This window comes from Cupressus sempervirens, chromosome 7 (genome assembly GCF_028749045.1).
Source record: "Cupressus sempervirens isolate cs-2001-9-10 chromosome 7, ASM2874904v1, whole genome shotgun sequence".
Taxonomy (NCBI): domain Eukaryota; kingdom Viridiplantae; phylum Streptophyta; class Pinopsida; order Cupressales; family Cupressaceae; genus Cupressus; species Cupressus sempervirens.
In genome coordinates this window covers 887,090,423-887,103,759 of record NC_143124.1, presented here as the reverse complement: position 1 = coordinate 887,103,759, position 13,337 = coordinate 887,090,423, and positions in this window count along the sequence as shown.

Below are 13,337 nucleotides of genomic sequence, written 5' to 3'. Positions count from 1 at the left end.
GATGAGTATAGTATAGGCTTTAATAGCAGCAATTACAATGAGGCCTTCAGTGTCACCAACACCACCGAGCACAGATGTGGTAACCACTAGTCAGGTGCCTCTAGCTACTCTTATGATATACGTTATAGATTTAGAAGATTAGGAAATACAAGATGGGAGGAGTGCCCCTAGTGATTAGGGACCTCCCAATCAGACACATACATATGATACAAGTCGTGAGACATATAGTTAATTTATGTATAAACTTGTATTGTACTATTTTTGTCTTTTCCATATGCATCATTCATGATGATGAACTTTTGATGATTTGATATTTTTGATATATGAGATATTCAAGAATTTTTATGTTTAGACTTGTGCACTTGTTATGTCATGGACTTTATATATTCAATGTTATGCATGTATGTGATGTTGTGGTAGTTGTAGATGTGGATGTAATATGAATTATTAATGTAGCATATAAATGTTTACTATAAGAATGTGTTATGTGGAAAATGAATGTAGAAATGAGGGAAAAAAATGAAACATGATGAACTTAAATGTAATTTAATGTGATTAAATTAAGTATAATATACTTAAATCAAATGCAATGTATAAAGGAAATGATAAATGAAATGTGATGAAACTAAATGTAATGTGATGAAATGTAATAGAGCAAATGAAATATGAAATGTAATGAATAAATGAAATTTGATTTAAATGAAATGTGTAAATGAAATGATAAATATAATGGATAGATGAAATGTAATGCGATTATTGAAAATGGGTTAATCAAATGTATAAATAAAATGTAATGATATGAAGTGATAAATGTAATGGATACATGAAATGATAAATGAAATGTGATAAAATAAAATGATAATCCAATAAAAAGTAATGGATGAAATTATAAATAAAATGTGATTAAATAAAGTGGAATAGATAAATGAAAATGAAATGAATAAATAAAAGAAGAAATTGAAAATGAAAAATGAAGATACACTAATGAAGTGAGGTATGTAAGTGAATATAAAAAGAAATGGATAATAAATATAAGTGGGGAATGATAATGGATGAAATGAGGACATAATGGAAAATGAAGGACACTAGGGATGAAATGATATGAAAAGATGTAACCTCACTTTTGAGATTCAAAAGCCACAAAGGAACCATGAACAAGAAGGGTGAAATAGTAAACGCATAGAATATGATGACTAATGTGATTAATAGTGACCAAAATTGTTTGAGATTTGAAGGTCATGCAATGCAAGAGATGATGTGGTGTAATGAGGGATGAGGTAGAATAGAAGGAAATAGTGACCAGAGTTGTTTTAGGTTCGAAGGTCACACAATACAATAGGTGAAATGGATAACATGGGAGAATGAACTGCAATACATAGTGATGGTATTGCAATGAGAAAAGTCCACAATATTTGAGTGTTAAAAGTGCATGATGATGTTGTTTTGATTTCCACCTTTTGATGGTCATTCTTGAATGAAGTTGTTGAGTTATTGAATGGTGTTGTGTAGGCTTGTTTTTGTTATCCTAATTTATGTGCCAATTGTTGGTTTTTGAGGTACCTAAGATGAAATAAAAACTAGATGAATGCAACTAACTATCACTTTTTGTAAAGAGATGTAAATTAACTATCACCATAAAGCATCTAGTAAAAAGTGACCTAGTATAACCACCACTAGCTTAGCTATCATGATATGAATATTGTATCATGTTGAGAAGTACAACCAAATATAAGAAATGTACATCAAAGATAAGATGACTATTAAGAAAAAAAGTTATAACCATAGTAAATGAAGATAGGAATGTAGATAGTCACATGTTAGATAAAAAACCTCACTTAAGGTATCATACAAAATAGATTGAGGTAAACATGGCCTTCCAAATGAGAGGAAGCACTTACAAGTGGACATCAATAATGCATAAAATTAGAGGATCACTAGAGAAAAAATGAAAAAAAAAGGAAAAAAAAAAGATCATGGCTTCATCTTGATACATGTAGTCTAAATGTCATCAATGTAGTAGAAGCTCATCATAGTGTAGGAACTAGAAAATGGGCTAAATGCATAACATACTATGAGAAAATCACAAACTCAATCAACATACATTAGAACCCACTAGTCTACCATGAAATCCAAACTAGTCAAAAGAAAGAAAACATAATTAAAAACTCCCTCTTTGATTTGTAGCTCCCATGTCCTTCTTTCTTCTCCAAATTATGTAGCTCCAACTTGACAATAGTGCACACAATATTGAAGCAAAGTCTATGATAGGGATAATGCCATGAGAATACCAGAAGTGTGATTTTAGTGTGAGAGAAAGAATGCAAAAATGCAAAGAAGCTATGTATTCAAAGACTCAAGAATTAGGATCTAAGGATCTAAGGACTTCCAAGACCGGAAATGAGAGGAAGAATGCTCATTTTATAATTGGCATGGAGGATGAGAGCCTTGGATTTTCCACCCATAGATATGTGATGTGGCAAGAGATTCCTTTGAGAATCCATGACACATATGACAAAATATGCCAATTGTAAGATTCTATGATGCATGAAAGTCAAACTTGGCTAAATGTGGAAGAGAATCTATGATGCATCATAAGACACCTCAAGCCCACTTAAAGCTAAGATTCTATGAAAAATAATCCAAATAGGGACATGTGTAAGAGAATAAGAATATATGATTATGACATATCTTAGCCAAGTGTCGAAGGAGAATCCATGAGGTGTCATATCCAAGTGTCATGATGATGTCAATATTCTATGGAATATTTAAATTAAAAATTCCTTTATTCCACAAAATAGGAATTATTAAAAATGGAATTAATGATGGAAAATGTGACTTGGGAAATTAAGAATTTCCATGGTTTGCAGATAATGAATCAATTAATTAATAAAATCAATTAATTGAGGATGATAAGTAGGAAGAATAATTAGAAAGAATAATAGGATTAAATTATGGGTTATTTAATCCTATAGAGAAAATTAGTAAATGATTGGCCAAATTGATTAAATGAATGCAACTGTATCCTTTGATGAAAATGTGATGATGATGGATATAAAATAAGATGATGACAAGTAGACCAAACCCACGGTAAAATTGATTGATTGAAGTTGATAACATGCCAATGACACATGACATGAATTGATTGATATGTAACATTTAACTGACATTGTAAATGCTACAAGATCAAGGTTGATTGATAAGGTTGATCATAATAACATCGACAGACACTGTCAATATTATTAAAATGGTTGATAATGCCATGATTTGACATTGAAAGCCTCAACAATGTCAACAATTGAATGACATGAATGATAGTTTGACCTAGCACTAAGAGCCATGACAATACTAAGGTAAGATTGATAAGACTGATAGGTTGATAGGTTTCCAAGGAAATGAAAGCCACAGTAATACCTAGGAATGGGATAAATGATGATTGATTTGGGATGTTTGATATGTTTTGGGTTGATTAGGATTAATTTTGACTAATTTTGAGTTGATTTGGGGTGATTTTGAGTTGATATGAAATGATTTCAAAATGACATGAAATTGATGTGAAAAAGGATACAAATGATAAAGTATGATCAATTTGGCCAAAAGATCAAAGTTAGTAGAATGAGAAAATGGGACAAATTAGTATGAAGAAGTGGTGAAATAATAAATGCAAACCATTTTTGAGCATCTACACATAGTAGAAAAACCATTGTGTGTGGACTAATAGTGCTGATAGTTGTGTGTTATAATGTCAAGTTTTTAAAATTCTTGGTGAATAAAATTGTTGTAGGATTCTATTAAAAAGTCATCAGATGTGTCAGTAGAAAATAAATAGTAGAATGCATATGGATTGCATCAGAAGATATGCATCGATGAGTGTAATGATGGAAGAATGTTAGAGCCAAGCAGCAAGTGTACCTAGTACTAGTGTGGTAGGATGCAGATAGCAGACACATGGTAAGGCTAGTGAAGTGTGAATCATGGAAAGTGATGACCATAAATAGGTGGATAATATAGAAATGAAATAAAGCATAATAAAGAGCATAATGCAGCTACTTAGTTATTTTGAAAAGTCTAGTAAATGTGTGATTGAAAGCATGTCAAGATCACTAGATCATTCACAATAAGATGGTGACATTATCTAGGGAGGATGGGTGAGGAAAGAATGGAGGGAAAAATGCATTTGACAGACATCTAGAGAACTAGTGTATCAACCAAAACTCCAAGTGTTAGTTCAAGAATGATGTGAATCAAGTTAGGTGGGGTAGGTACAAAAAAAACCTAGGGATTCAGAGTTAGGGTGAAAGAAATGCCATTATTAGTATTAATGATGTTGTTAGGGAGTGTAGCACAAAAAGATTTACAAGTGGTACTAGATGATGATCTGATGAGGTAGGTAGAGAATAGTCCACTTGAGGTGAAGGGTGTGTTCGAAGTAGGGACATAGGTGGAGGAGATGGACTCTCCAAAAAAGATTGTGGTAAAATCATAGAGAGTGGTAGAAGATGTTAGTGTGGGTGAGGTGATGATTGTAGTAAGCTAGTTGATTAGCCTAAGGATTCTATGGAAAATTTTGACAAAAGAGGAGGAGGGTGGATTGAGTGTGATGGATCCATAGCTAGAGGTAGAGGGTGGGGCACAAGTGACAAGTGAAGTGGAGAATTTATGAATAATGTTGGTCATGGAGAGAGTTCAAGCAGAGAATGCAAAGTGAGAAGTTGCATTTTTAATAGGATTGATGGAGAGAGCTTGTGATGATGGAGAAAGCTTGTGATGATGGAGCACAAATAGAAGTGAAGTAGCTCCAAGTGGTTTGAATTCAAAATGGGCTTGACTATATTTGTTGGAAGCAAAACTACAAGTTAAATAGTCTCGAGTAGAGGGAAATGATATGGGTTTGTGGGAGCGATGAGCATGAGTGCAAAAACTACAAGAGTCATTGAGAATGGCATAAGTGGATTGGGAAAGTGTATATATGAACTTGTGTTATTACAAGCACAATCCAAGTCTTTTAGTGAGGCAATTGCAAAATTGAACACCCTATCATTGCAGTTGCAAGAGTGGTTATTGTTGAGAGAGTCAAAGGTGAGGCAATTACAACAATGATTGAGTGAAGTGGAAGAGGATGTGGAGCATTGGTGAATGGTGGCTGATTAGATGCAATAGGAGTGGGATGTGGCCCAATGAGAAATCATAGTACTCGAAATAAATAGGCTAGTAGAGAATGTGTTCATGGATATGCATTGTACTATAAAATTGCATTGGGAAGCTATGTATTGTATGGGGCTTTATCATCAATCAATTCCTAATGAAAAGTGACAAAAGACTCAATTTGTAGATAGAGAATTTACACAACTTCTAAATCCTCAATTGTGTGGTGGGAGATTTCTAATTCCCATGGATGTTGTGGTGGTACAAGGAGGATTAACACTAGGGGTCTCATCCTCTAAGATTGGGTCTATGAAAAATGCCCCTAATCAGACACCCTATCATACCACCTCCCTAAGGGAGGCCACAATAAATGATCTACCAGATGTTATTTGAATGTAATAGTGTCATTGTCATTATAATAGAATAAAAAGTGTGTTGTTTTTATAGTAAGAAAATAGGGTAATTGTGGTTCATGTTAATGAATAATGTGATTGAAAATGTTGGATAGATATTGTCATTTCTATTTTTGTGATTTTTTGGGTATGTTTAGGTGTTTCATGTATTTTAGCAAATATGTAGATATTTTTGAATTTTTCTAAATATCTAGATTTTTTTGAAATGTTTGCAAATATCTAGATGTTTTTCAAATTTTTATTGAACTATTTGGATGGTTTTGATGTTTTTGAAAATATTTGGAAGGTCATCAATAACAATAAGAGTGGAAACAATGAGATATTTAGAGGAAAATTAACCTTCACTTATGTGTGGTAGTTGAATGCTGATGTGGGCTTTCAATGAAAGATAAGTACAAATTTGTGTAAGATTTTGAAAACCTTGGTGCACAAGGTAGAAAAAAGAAGGAAGTTCTAAATCATGAATGGCAAGGCACCATTCTGTATGTATTGATAGCCTTTATAGACATTAAGTCCAATGATGGGATTTTTCTTTAGGTGTGGATGGAAATGGACACTTATGAGGCCTATGAAAAGGTGTTTGGGCCTTAAAAGGCACTGGGGGCCTAAAAAGGAGCTAACGGGGCCTTAAAAAGGTGTTGGGGCCTTAAAAGGAACTATGGGGCTTTGAAAAAGGTGTCTAGGCCAAAAGAGGCACTAACAAGGCCTTAAAAGGCATTGGGGGCTAAAAGAGGTGCTTGAGGACCTTGTTGTCTCTCAAATGTATGCTTACTTATTTTGAGCCCATATTAGATGATAATGAAAGAGTCTAACGAATATCTAGGCTGTTCAGGATAGCATTGATATATTTATTGAAAGGTTACTAGATGAATCAATGTCTCCACAACATAAATAAGACTAGAAATCTATTGAGACTTGTTGTTCTTGATAGGAGGAAAGAAAAGGGACTTTTCTAGAACCTTTTCTACTAGTCATGTTGTGCTAGATTTTCCAAAGCCCAGTGAGATGTTTCAAGACATAACTACACTACTTCTTAATAAATGGGTGTTCTTCTTTATTGTTTTTCCAAAGGTAATACTGCTATAAAATATTCCATAAAATATTTAAATATTTTTCAATACAGAGGGCCTCACCATTGATTTCATATAAAATTGGTTGAGGTATGCAAACTTGTCTTGAAGGAGCAGTAATTATAGACAGACACTAGTTCGACATGAAATCAATGGATCATCAGATTGAAAAATACAAAATAATTCATGCAAAATTAAATAGCATATTTGGGATGATTTTTTTATTTTGGGCTAGTTTTGACATTTTTGAGATGTTTCAATTATTTTTCATAATTTTTGAAAATCTTTGAATGTTTTGGACAATTTTTGACAATTTTTGAATGTTTTTTATAATTTTTTGAATGTTTTTGATTATTTATAATAATTTTTGAATGTTTTAACAATTTTCAACAATTTTTGATTTTTTTATTTTTGATTTTTTTTAATTTTTGAATATTTTTTTATGATTTGTGACAATTTTAAAATGTTTTTGATAATTTTCTAAATTGGTGGGAGTGGAATGAGGATGTGAGTGAGATTTGTTGGAATATAGAAATAATTGGAGCCTTTTGTAACACATAAAGGGTCAAGGAGACTAAAGGTAGGTTGTGGTGGCTAAAAGTGGACTCAGAGAGTTATAATTGAGACCATGGATGCAAAAAGTATGTTGGGAATTTCAAGTAGATTTTATGAAGACTAAAATGGATGGTGGGAGCTATTGGCTATGACAAATATTTGAGATATCTTATAACATAATTGGACTCCATGTTTCCTCTGAGTATCCTATCTTCACTTTGTTGCTATTTTGCTAGTGGTGGCCACTACTATGAACTATTTCTAATGCAAAAAAATCATTGAACTATAACCAACAAGTATTTCTCAATTGGGTATGTGTGAAATTAACTCAATCGTGCTAGGTAGTGTGGCAAGACAAAGTGAGGAGGCCACAAATAATAAAAAATTATCTCATAGAAAGTTGCTTGAGTCATGCCTATTTTTCTCTCTAAATTGGAGGACTTATTTGTTTAGGGAAGATAAAGCTTTAGACAAAAAGCCTGTTGAGATGGATGGTGTTGATGGGCTCTGTTAGTTCTTCTCCATCACAATTTGAGAGTTTGTAAGTATTGGTCCCAAAGGATTCTATGATGATGTAAGGACCAGTCCAATTGGCCTCCCATTTTCCTTTATTTTCCCTAGTTTCCCGATTCTTAGGGTTTTTCTAGAGAACTAAGTATCCAATTTGAAAGAAACAGGGTTTGACATTTTTTTTGTAGTGTCTAGATAACCTATTTTCATACGCTTTGAGATGCTTGTGTGTTGTACACTGATGTTCTTCTAATAGTTCTAGTTGCTCTAGATAGGCCACTTGATAGTCTTCATCTGATGGGATATCAGAAAGGATAACTCTCAAAGATGGGATCTCACCTTCTAAAAGAAGGATGGTCTTACTACCATAGACCAAGGAAAAATGAGTAACACTTGTAAACATTCAAACACTCATCCTGTAGACCCATAGGTTAGGGTTGAGTTGTAAGTGCCAATCTCTACCAACATCATTGATGGTTCTCTTGAGAATGTTGATGATGCTCTTGTTGGTGCCCTCTTCTTTTCCATTTCCTTGGGGGTATTAGATTGATGATGAATGGTGTATGATGTGAAATTTTTTAGATAATTCATCAATGATATAATTTTTATGCTACATGGTGTTATTTGTTAGGATGGCATGAGGTATGCCAAATTGATAAATGATATGGTTCAATATCAATGAAGAGATTTTTTTTGTTGGAGTCTACAATGTTGAGAGATTGTTGGAAGCATGAATGTTGATGATATTCCTATGGGAGAGTATTTTAGAAATGCCACTATGATGATATGTTACATTTATGACTGAGTTTTTCATTGATGTCAACATAGTAGTCTTCTGTGGTACCTGATAGAAGAATAATGAAAAGATCAACTTGGTATAGATGGTTAGTTGAGTATTCTAACTATCTAAGGTTATGGGAGATATTTTGACTATCTAGTATATGCAATTAATATTAGAAGAATAAATGATAAGTTTGGAAGAAGTTATGTAAGTTACATAAAATTTATAGAGGCATGTTCTAGTAAACTTGTTATATCTCTTGGCACAATTGTTATTTTGAGAATCAAGATTGAGGATGCAAAGAAGACATGTTGGTGATGATGTGGCTAAGTTCAGAAGTCATGATATTGTGTCTATGTAAAGATATTCAAGTTACAAGGTGGAAGATTAATGTTTTTGCTAAGTGTAACATGTTCTTAATGTTATCCTATAATCATTAATTGAGAAGGTCTAACAATTGACTCAAGAAATTGTTTTATGGACTCAGTATAAATGAAGGACATTTTCCTTTATCATGAGGTATAGATAAGATATGGAAAAGTGAGTATGTGAAGTAGTAAGAGCAGAATGCAAAGTTGAGTAGAGCAAAGCGGAAGTGAATGAAACTTCATTGCTAAGGTTTTGTTGAGTGATCTAAGGTTTGATATTTGGATCCAAGGTTCATGACCTAGTCTATAAGGTTTGACAATGATTAGTTTGGCTAAAAGAAAAAAGGAAAGAAGAACATAATAGTAAATTATATGCTTGAATAGTGAGCTCTTCTTGTAGTTTAAATTGCATGTTTGGGAAGTGGGCTCCTCTTGCATACATTGAACTACAACTCCTAATAGGGTTTGAATCTTTTAATAGGGATTCATGTCTCCTAATAGGGACTCATATGTACTAAATGGTTTTATAGACTCCTAATAGGGTCCATCCTCTAACAAGGAACTTATATATTAGTATATCATCTTATGGGCATCATTCCCACCAGGATTTCCCTACTTAATATATATGGTGTAATTGTCTATGTGTATCTTGTTATGGTTGAATGGATAAGATTGTTTAAGGTTCATAAATGTTGTAATTATTGGATAATAAATGTTGTAATTATTGGATAACTGATTCACCCCCCCCTTTAGTTATCTTGGTGGACTATTGTTTCTAATAATTGGTATCAGAGCATCAGGTCCTTGATGATAAAGGTTAACAACCTTGGGAGATCCATGGAAAACATCTTCATGAAAGATAGTCCTACATCTAGTAGAAGAAATTTCAACACTAGAATGATGGAAATTCTTGGTGTGTTATTATATTTGTGTAAAGAGAAAAACATTGAGCTTTCAGATCTAGAATCCCTCTATTGTATACAAAATAATAGAAGCACAAGCAAAGATAGATCTAGATCTGAAGAAGACATAGAGATAAAGGAAGGTATTGATCTTCTTACTAAGAGAGAGCCAGAAGGTATGAAAATTTTTGTTTGTTGGACATGTAAAGAATTTAGTAATTTTTCAAGTATATATCATTTAAGAGATTAAGAAAAACTAGAAAGAATCTACTTTCTAATAAAGTTGAAGAATTTAGAGAAAGTATGGAAAGATCCTTGAAAGATTGTGTTAATGAGTCTAGATTGGTTAATGAAGAGCAAGTATCAGAAGAAATAGTTTTGGAGACTATTATGGAAAGTGATAATGTAAGAGTTGATGAGAAATTTAGTATACAAGGGAGAATAGTTTACTACAATTTAGATGATGTCATTGTTATTAAGTGAAGAAATGATGAAGTATTTCTTGAGACTAACAATGATTTATAGAATGAAGGAGAGTCAAGGCATGAAAAAAGCATGGAACCTCAAGTAGAACTAAGAGTTGAGATAGCAACTCCTACTTTAGGAAAGAATATGATAAGGAATCACCCATTTGACTAGATCATCAAAAGAAGAAGAATCAATGAAGAACTATGCTTCATATCTCAAGTTGAAATTAAAAATGAAAATGAAGGATGTAAAGATGAATTTTAGAAACAAGTTGTAAAAGAGGAATTGGTCCCTAGACTAGCAAACAAGAATGTGATAGGAACTAAATGGGTATTCAAGAACAAGATGAATGATAAAGATGAAGTTCTAAGGAAAAAGACAAGATTGGCATGTAAAGGTTAGTAATAGCAAGAAGGAATAGACTATGATGAGACCTATGCTCCAGTGGCTAGAATAGAAGTAGTAAGATTATTCTTAGCCTATGTAGCATAAAAGAAATTCAAAGTGTATCAGATTGATGTCAAGACAAAAAATTAAATGTATAACTTAAAGAAGTGTACATTTATCATCTTAAAGGTTGTGCTTTGATAGATGATAATGATAGAGTATGCAAACTAAAGAAAGCATTGTATAGCTTGAAGTGAGTACCTAGAACCTAGTATGCAAGGTTGGACAAATATTTAACAAAGCTTAGATATAGAAAAGGTATGGCAGATAGTAATCTCTGTTGGAAAGAAATTGATAATGGTTTGATGATTTTGATAATATTTTTTGATGATATCATATTTGGAGGAAATGATGAGGAAAGTGAGAAGTTTGCAAAAGAGATGAAGAAAGAATTTGAAATGAGTATGATAAGAGAAATGAAATATTTTATAGGATTATAGATTGTATAGAATAAAGAAGGAATCTTTATTTCTTAGACTAAGTATTTGAAGGAGTTATTGAAAAGGTTTGATTTAAAATCATGCAAACCCATTGGAATAGCTATGGTAGCTGGACATAAGTTATGTTCCAAGGATGAGACACCTATTGTTGAGAAGAAGAAGTATATATCTATGTTTAGAGGTTTGCAATATCTAACTTACACAAGGCCGGATGTAGCAAATACAATTGGAATTATTACAAGATTTCAAGCTAATCTAAGAGAAGCACATTATGCAATAGTCAAAAGGATATTTAGATATCTAAAAGGAACATGAGAGTTTGGATTGTGGTATGATAGATCTAATGATTTTACTCTAAGTTCTTATACTGATGCTAATTGGGTAGGTAGTATGGATGATTGAAAGATAACCAATGGTGGAGCCTTCTTTCTTGGAGGAAGATTGGTTTCTTGGCTAAGCAAGAAGCAAGATTGTACATCAAAAATTACAGTGGAAGGAAAATATGTTACAATACAAAAAAATTGCAATCAAGTTGTTTGGATGAAGTAGATGATGAAGGATATAAAGATAGAAATTAGGGAACTTTTTTTCATACATTGTGACAACACAAGCATGATAAATATGTCTAAGAATCTAGTGTTGCTTTCAAAGACCAAGTACATTTCTATTACATATCACATGTTGAGAGAGAAAGTTATAGAAAAGGAAATTAGATTTGAGTATGTGAGCACTACATAGAAAATAGTAGATATAATCACTAAGCCTCTTCCCAAAGAGACCTTTGAGTATTTGTGAGGTAAGCTAGGGGTTATGCCCCTTCCTACATTAGAATAGATGATGCAAGAGTACATTAGTCCAGTGTAATAGAGCACCATTATTTGTCCAGATTAAATGTTGATACTTCCTATATGGGGGAGAATTTGTGATGGACATAGTGATTTAGGACTCTTGCTAGGCATTTTTTTTGAATAGTGTCTTTGGAAACTTGAGCTAAGTAAGAATTAGTTATTATAGAGTTTGATGTAGTAAAGTTGTTTTCTAAGACCTTTGACATTGATGTTAATAGGGAGAATTTTGACATGAAAAACATCATGAGAAGATCATGAGGAAGAATATCATGACAAAATGACAAGAGAAAGTACAACATGTTTGGAAGAAGTACAATATAGAATGATAGTTTGATAGAAAGTAAATTGAGTTATATCAATGGGGAGAATGATTCATGAATATAATTTGAGAAAGATGAACACTCTTTTGTTGGTATTCTTGAAACTAGATAGTTTTCATCTATGTTACCATCAATGCCAAAGGGGGAGATTGCTGAGATATTGTTGGAAGCATGAATGTTGATAATATTCCTATGGGGGAGTAATGTAGAAATGTTACTATGATGATATGTTGTATTCATGACTAAGTTTATCATTGATTTCAACATGGAAGTCTTTTGTGGTATCTAATAGAAGAACAATAGAAAGATCAAATTGGTATGGATAGCTAGTTGAGTATTATAACTATCCAATGTTATGGAAGATACTTGTGAGTATCTAGTACATGAAATTATTATTGGAAGATGAAATGACAAGTCTAGAAGAAGCTATATAAGTTTTGGTGATGTCTGTGTTGAAAATAGATTGAAGAATATTATTAAAGAGGGAGATTGTTGAGAAAATATTGATATAAGTATGATCAATATGCTTCAATGATTGTTTTGTCATTGATGTCAAAAAAATAGATGTTGAGAAAAGTTTAGTTGATGTTGAGCACCAGTTAACTATAGTTCACACCGAGTGATTTCATAGAGGATGCTGAGGAGCATAGTATGTATCGAGCATCAGAAGCAAGTTAATGTTGAGTGGCTATATTATTTGAAAGATCATGAATTCGATGGATCTAAGCTGACGAGTTTTTTTCTTAGATTGTGTGAACTAGGTGGAAGATAAAATTGATGAATTTGTGGCACAAAATTCAAGGTAAACCATTTTAGGTGAATTCAAAGAGGATTAAAGGAGAAGTTTCTAGAAGAGATATAGAATATGGGATAGATTCATTGTATCCTACCTAATATATCCTAACCCTAAATTAGATGATGGAGAATGAGTGGGAAAAGATCTTAATTTCCTATTTATAGGAATGGTTGGTCAAAAGAAAAGGTTTTCATGTGTAAGAACCTAAGGAAGACAACAAGTCAAGGGTTTTACTTCATCAAGTGACCTAAGAGAAGATTATACATTGGCATGTTAA